At 35.4% G+C, this 8,157-nt stretch overlaps 1 non-coding gene across 1 annotated transcript; it reads right to left on the bottom strand.

Annotated features, from left to right (window-relative positions):
• Positions 1–6,294: 6,294 nt before the first annotated feature.
• On the bottom strand, positions 6,295–6,426 carry LOC115063926. Its single transcript, XR_003843791.1, has one exon. It is a non-coding gene; the product is annotated as a small nucleolar RNA SNORA17 (small nucleolar RNA).
• Positions 6,427–8,157: the final 1,731 nt, after the last annotated feature.

Here is an 8,157-nt window from a genome sequence, read left to right as displayed (position 1 = left end):
CTTGACAGTCACAATAGACAGCATCTCACATGAGATCAGTATTCAGGTAAGGTTTTGAGTTAATTCTCATTCTAAATATTCATATCATTAAACAATCAAGTTCCAATAACTTAGGTGAAAATTCAACTCTTAGTAAACTTTGTTATATGATTGTGTTGAATTTCTATAAGTGTATTTAACATTTGCAGCAAACGTATCTTTATCCCTTATTATTTTATGGGAAATTAAAAAAATACTTCAATGTATTTGTCAAATAAAGTGTTAATTCAATTATTATTAGTGACTTGATTCTTGTAATTTCTTAGACATTGTTATGATTAAGATTCTTGTTACTATGTGTGTGTTTTGTTTGCCTGTGTAGGATAGAAGAGGGTGTTGAATGACCTAGGCTTGTTTCAGGTCCAGGTATTTGTAAGATGCATGACATGCTGGGAATTGGTTGCTAGCCTTTCTGGAGATGAGTGCATGCTTACGAATACTGAGCCATCTATCTTTCAGACTTAGGCACTGTAGTGGCTATTCCTGGTTGTCAACTTGACTATATTTGAAATGAACTATAATCCTGAATTGGAAGGCTCACCAGTGAACCTAATCTGGAGACTGGGAGATAGAAGTTTCTGATCTGGATCTTGGTATGGAGATCTTGAGACACAGTGGTGATTGAATCCAGAAGATTAAGACAGGGAGATCTCCGAGTCCAAGATCATCTGGGATTAAAGGTGTGGTGGCACACACCTTTAATCTGGGCTACACCTTCTGCTGGGGACCATATAAGGACATTGGAAGAAGGGAGTCTGGCTTTCGCTCTTTTGCCTTCTTGCGGTGTGGGACTCAGCAACTGCTAGATCCTTGCACTTCCATTCACAGCTACTACTGAACCATTGTTGGGATTTGGACTGCAGACTGTAAGTCATCAATAAGTTCCTTTACTATATAGAGACTATCTGTAAGTTCTGTGACTCTAGAGAACCCTGACTAATATAGGCACTCTATTTAAAATTTTAAAATTGTAAATTTTAAAATTGAAGCATTTTAATTGCTTTTTAAAATTGACGCATTATAAATTATTTTTATTCTCATTTACTTTTAATATATAAAGACATTCAAAACATTTCCAAAAATTTGACTAATTGGCTCAGCAAACTTCATATCGTTGTCTTGAATTCAGAAAAGAGTCTGTAGGTGGTTATGGTAAAGAAAAAAGAACAGACAGGTTTCATACTTACATAAACTCTATATTCTAATACAATGAAAAGGCAAGGAGATGTAAGCATATTATTGTAATCAAAGTTAAGGATAAATAGAATTTTGGAGGAGGGTTGGTTGGGAATGATACCAGGTTCTTTTCTATAATAGTGTCCAAATATATTTTGATGGATAATTAAAATAAATGAAAGAGTTGTCCATAAATTCAGGCAGAGAGAATATTCAAGATTAGAGAAGAGATTTAAAAAATCAAAAGAAAAGGACATTGGAAGATAGAAAATTCATATTTCTTTGCCTGTTTGTGCTTACTTGCCAGCAGGTCTGTTGGAGCCTACCTCTTAAGGATCCTAGTTTATACAGATGAAACAACTATCCTCATGGACTAAGCAACTACTAGACTTTTGTTCTTCCCATTCACATTTGCCCAGTGTTGGATTAGTTGGATTACAGACTGTAAGTCATTACAATAAATTCCCTTAATATATATAGACATTGCATAAGTTCTGTGTCTCTAGAGAACCCTAATTAATAAACTGGACAAATGGAATATGAAGACAGATAGAGCCCAATCTCTGTAGATTCTGAGGATATAATTTAAGATGTTTGCCAATTGCAGCTGCAATTGAAATGAGACTAAATATGTCCAAGTAGGAAATTAGTGCTATTAGAAGGATATCCAAAGACTTACTGAAACATACTGATGTATCAAAAGTAAGAGATTGGGAAGATGATAACAGTAAGATTGAGAATAATTAGTGTAAATGTCAGTAGGAGAAACAAAATTATCAGACTCTAGATGCACCACTTATACTAATGAAAAGATAATTAGGATTTTTTGTTTGTCTTTTCATATGTGAAAAGAAATTATTTCTGTCAATCTGAGAGAGTACAGAGAATTATAGCACTGATATCAGCATTATGTCTGTTGGTGTTACTTGGAACACGTGTTTTTTGTTGTTTTTTTTAATTATTAAAGAGATTAAAATCTTTAATTTAAAAAAAAAAAACTTTTCCAGAAATGTATCAGAAATGTACATACGGAAGAGAAAATTAAGCAGGGAAAAAAATCAAATAAAAAGGAAATCTTGGAAGTTTGAAAATAGAAAGAATATTTCATTGGTTTGTGTTGGTCACCTCTGCAGCCTTGGGATAAATGGCATCTTCTAGTGATTACTGGTAAATCTGGAAATGTCACATTTAGAAATAGGCATACAGCTGTCGTTAGTGCTGCTTAAAACCATCTTGCTTTAGGATTTTTCACATCTCTACATTTCTGAAAATATCAAACAAAAACTAACACCAAGGATAATCAATTTAAATTTGATACAAACTCTGAAACATTATATATCTGGAGATAACATCATGAGTAAAAGAAATGTGGATTAATGCATGCTTAAATACATATTTCAAAGATTAACTATAAATGTGCCAATAATATATAAGCAGAAACAATGGAAAATATGTTATATTAGGAATCTTATGGAGATTTCTGTAAACTCTTAGTGAAATTTAAAAAATATCTTCAGAACTAATATATGTTAAGATTTTTACATTTTAACAAATATTTACTTGATGATTTGGTTGTCTTAAACAGGTAAAAATGAACAAGGAATTGTTTGAGAAAAATGAAGTGAAACTCAGACATTCTTGTGATAAACTGTGCTCCAGTGAGGAAAAGGAAGGAAAGGACCTGACACAATGCACTGCAATTTCACCACTGTATCTCTATTCACTTAACCACCCAAATTTGGTTTTTCTTTTCACCTCTTTATGTGACTGCTATTTCATTTCATATGTATTTTTATTCTGTCAACACTTTCAGTTTTCATCCATCAAATATACTATTGTGGAATTAATATTTACATTTGTATATTAGGGTCAGTGGTCAGAAAAATCATATCAAATCACTAAATCTAACCTGCAAATTTGTTGTTTCACATATAATAAGATATGCTTATATACTTTAATCCATTATTTTAAAATTAAAGGTATGTGTGGAAATAAACATGTGAGATCCTTGAAGATAGTATGTTATTGAGAGATACTATATAGAATTATATACTTAATCAAGCTCTGTTCATTCCTTTAGATGGTTAATGCTGTATTTAATCAAAAGAACACTAAGTCCTATGAATTTACCTAACGCACTGGCAATGAAACAAATTCCATTTTAATCAAAAGTAAAGCATGAAATGTTTGTGGGAAGTTCTTTTCCTCTGTATTTCTGTTTGAAAGAACAAATTATATGTGTTGCCCAGTTCTCCATAATCTGCCAACACTGAACAGCTTTTGCTATAAGTGCACATCTCATTTTGTTACATTTGCACCCATGAGAGTATGAATACAGTGTCTTTTCCTGTTTCCATTACCCTAGCACTATCTCACAACTCTAAAGAATGAACTTATGTAATTTATATTACATGAGAATTTAAGTTTTGATTTTGTTCCTTGAGTTTTAAAATATACTTGAAGGTACACATTTGTGAGCTATTCTTATTAAAATACCTTCATTTTGGAACCTATCTCATGCCTTTGTTTTCTTTTACTATTTCTTTTTCTTTTCCTTTTTTGCCATTATTTATCTTTTTATACAAGGAGTTTAAGCCAGAGTTTACTCTCATTTTATAATTTCAATTCATATTTCACATTCAAGCCATCTTCCCAAATGCAAGAATCTTCTGGCCTGAGTTTCAGCAACATGGAAGTTAAGAAACCATGGTCTAGTTCTGTACAACACTAGCTATTATTTTGAAATGTGTTTAATGTATACTAATGGGTATAATAATAGAGCATTTTAAATTAAAATTTAAAAATCATAGTTCTTGTCAATAGAAACTACTTCCACTTAAAACATCAAGATAGAACCCTAACAGTTGAGATGTTTAACATGCTGTACTTAAATATAAAAACTAGTGTTTGTATTCAAGATTATTAAACATTCTTTTATATAGACAAGAAAATAATTCAAGAATGAATAATACATGCTTTTTAAAGTTAAGTTTAAAAATTGCTTAAAGAGCCTAAGAATTCACTGCAGGAACACCTGCTGCAAGCCATTAACATCATAATTTGCAGGCATTAATCTGACATGACATTTTTCAACTTCTCTCCTCTTACAAAACTTGGGTCATAATGAAGTTAACCTTTTACACATGCATCTACTGTGCTGCAGATTTGACTCATAAATTGTTCAACTGTTTTGAAGCCCAGTCAGGAGACTGTCAAGCCCTCATTGCCAGATAAAGAAAATACTGCATAAAGAATGTGAAAAAGTGTGCAAAAACAATTTTTAACATTTTGCTAAGAAAGTATAGGTATTAACACCTGTTACTCTGCATGTCATCTTGTAAAGAAAATGTCATTTAATACATTTTATTGATTCTTTGTGAATTTCCTGTCAGGCATGCCAATTGCACTCATGTTTGCCCTACCCCAACTCTCCTCCACCTTTTCAAACTCTCTACCAACTGAGAAAAAAAAAATGCCATGGAAGCTCTAGCATGTCACCGTGTGTCCCACTGTACAGTCTTTTGTCTATACTTTTTTTACTTGCAAATGTACATTGCAATGATTCACTGTTCTGGTAGGACGCCAATGGCTTCTGATATTATCTACTATCAATATTGGAACATCACAGGGCCTCCTGCAGGATATTCTGAGGTTGTCCTGTGTAATGAAATTCCTGTGGTTTTTGATCAGTAAGAATGGCCCCTTCATGAACTTCAATAATTCAAAGATGAGGTAGATATTGAGTAGAGAAATTCAAATCCCTGGATCTGGGCCTAGGAACTATCTGAGAGGATGAGACTGCAAGCTTGCCTATTCTCACACCCCTGTGACCTGCTCACCAGCAACCCCCCAAAACAGAACCAACTCTATGCTGATGCTCAAATTAGGTGCAGAGCCTGCTCTCCCCAGTATTTGCAGCGAGTGAGAGACATGACCAGTTCTCTCACTCTCAAAACCCTGGGGCCAGCTCTCCAATCTGCCATAGATGGCAAGAAGCAAGGGTAGAAGAGGGCATCTCTCCCTTGCCCATTTTGCCCCATAGCAAAAAAGGTACAGGGGCAGATCTCCTATGATCACATCTCTGGGCTGGCTCACCTACACCCCTGCTATCAGGGACAAGTCTACTCTTCTGCCACTGAGATGCAGTGTCTGCACTCCTGAGTTGTGAAGCAAGTGAGAGGCAGGACCAGCTCTTCTGCTATCATGATCACATTGGAGCCAAGTCTCCCACCTACCACTGATGCTGGTGGCAAAGGGGAGGAGAGATTGCATTCTCGCCTATTCCACCACATGGCACAAGGAGGCAAGGCTGGCTTCCTTACACTCTCTCTGTCAGGGCCAGCCTACCTCCAACCCCCACAATCAGAACTTGCTGCCCATGTGTGGTACAGAGCCTGCTCTCTGAAGTGTAATAGCAAGTGTCAGGCATGGCCAGCCCTTCTACTCTCATGACCTCAGTGTAAGATCTCCTGCCTGCAGTAGATGGCATGGGGTGGTGGTGGGGCATCTCTCCTATTGTCACCCTATGTCAGTCAGATGGCAGAGAGAGCTCTTCCAGGACTCCACCCTGATTCCAAGTGCAATTTCTCACTACCTTCATGTCTTTAGTTCTACCTTTCTTTGTTATGCACACATCTTCCTGTTTCTTTTTCTCTTCTATTTCTCCAAAACTTACTTGACACTCTTAGTGGTAACCAGCTCTCTGATTATCTAGGATCATCTCAGAAATGGTCTTAGGAGTGCTATATCTCATGAATGCATTATTATGTTGGATAGAAGTCATCTTGGTCATGGTCTGCCTTCTCTCCAGGCCTTCACATCACTGGACTGGTGGTCATCTTAGAGTAGCTCCATGTCCAATCCCTATGGCATTGGCCTGGCGATTATCTTGAGCTTGTTCTTCACCTGGCTTTCCAGGCTAACTCCTTTAGAAGGTTGCCTATTGTGGGCTCACTTCTATATGTACCTTAAAGTCCTAGGTGGAATTCTTCTAGCCCCCAACTTACTTGTTCCTGGTACCCCACTGGGGCCTGCCTGTCACTGGACTGGTAGTCATCTCAGGCTCACATATTTACAGGGAATGTTAGGTTACTAATCATTCAGATGCTCATAGGTCAGGACACTGACCATAAACATAGCTTCTTTCATCTCTGCCACCAGCTCATACACATGTGACACAGCACCCACATCTGCAATACTGCAAGTGACAGGTATAATATTTTGGGGTATAGACAAGTTACAAAAAAACTATCTTTGAAGACTTAAAAATTGACAATGGTCTCCTTAAGTTGGAACTTGGGAGAATTGTGAGCTGGAAAGTGACAGGGAAAACTGAAAGAGATAAATGGGGGAGGGGTGGACATAGTGACACCACATTGTATACACATATTTAGTTTTAAAGAATACAATAAAAATAATAGGGAATGGAAAGTCCATGTACAAAATTGTTATTTTGCAAAGCATTTTGTTCAGTATTTGCCAAAATTAATATGTCCTATCGGAGCAGCTCAGTGTCCAGTGTTTAATATATATATATATATATATATATATATATATATATATATATATATATGTATATATATATATATATATATTCATATATAATATATATTTAATATATAATATACTATATATATTATATAATATATATATATAATATACTATAATATATATATAGTATATTCCATCATTATGATTGCCAGGATAAACCCTTTAGAAGGTTGTCTGTTGTGGGTTCCACCATACAGGTGTATATATGTATATATACCATCTGTACTGGATAGCTTTGTGTCAACTTGACACAGCTGGAGTTATCACAGAGAAAGGAGCTTCAGTTGAGGAAGTGCCTCCATGAGATCCAGCTGTAAGGCATTTTCTCAATTAGTGATCAAGTGGGGAGGGCCCCTTGTGGGTGGTGCCATCTCTGGGCTGGTAGTCTTGAGTTCTATAAGGGAGTGGACTGAGCAAGCCAGTGGAAGCAAGCCAGTAAAGAACATCCTTCCATGACTTCTGCATCAGCTCCTACTCTCTGACCTGCTTGAGTTCCAGTCCTGCATCCTTTGGTGATCAACAGCAGTATGGAAATGTAAGCCAAGTAAACCCTTTCCTCCCCAAACTGATTCTTGGTCATGATGTTTGTACAGGAATAGAAACCCTGACTAAGACACCATCATTATTACTTCTTTAAAAAATTAAGGATAAACAAATATGTCTGATTTTTAAGGACTTGATCAAGAAACAAACAAAAAAGTGTTTAAAATTCATGTTAGATAAAGTAAGGGAATGAGTTTAATTTAAAGGCAGAAATAAATAGTGACAAGAAGCAAATGGAATACATATGCTACAAGAAGGCAAGGTATAAGGTTGAAAAATGGCAGCATTATTTAGAGTTGCTACAGAAAGAGACAAGGCAGAAAACAAGTTGTAGGTGATGGTAAATTTTTAATAATTATTGGAGGGGAATGTCTTTGCCTTAGGAAAGGCATTGAAAGTATATAGAGTAAGATTGAGAACTACTTTGAAGAATTTAGAAACATAAATTTAAAAAGAGTAAGCAATATGTGTTAGAGATAAGTTATGAAATCATAAATATTTCAAAATGCAGTTGGGTATGCTGAAAGTCAGACTGTTGAAGGGAAGCTCACTTTTATGTTCACATAGGAAAATATTCTTAAGAAACACGCGGGATTAAGATGAGTGGTTATGTGATTATTTTTCTGTTTTAACAAATTCACATAGACATATTTGGCATGTAATATGAAACTACCATCCATTAGAAACCATTATATAAAAGGGCAGTCAGGACCAATCAGTTGCTTATTTGAACTTTGAAATGCTTTTTTCCCCTGAATACTCCAGAGATATATTCGAGTTTTTCTAAACATAAACAAATTTGAGATTTAATTATATTTTTCATAGGAGTCAGTATACAGTAATGTTTCA

Source organism: Mus pahari, chromosome 4 (assembly GCF_900095145.1).
Source record: "Mus pahari chromosome 4, PAHARI_EIJ_v1.1, whole genome shotgun sequence".
NCBI classification, from domain to species: domain Eukaryota; kingdom Metazoa; phylum Chordata; class Mammalia; order Rodentia; family Muridae; genus Mus; species Mus pahari.
This window is presented reverse-complemented; position numbering and strand designations above follow the sequence as displayed.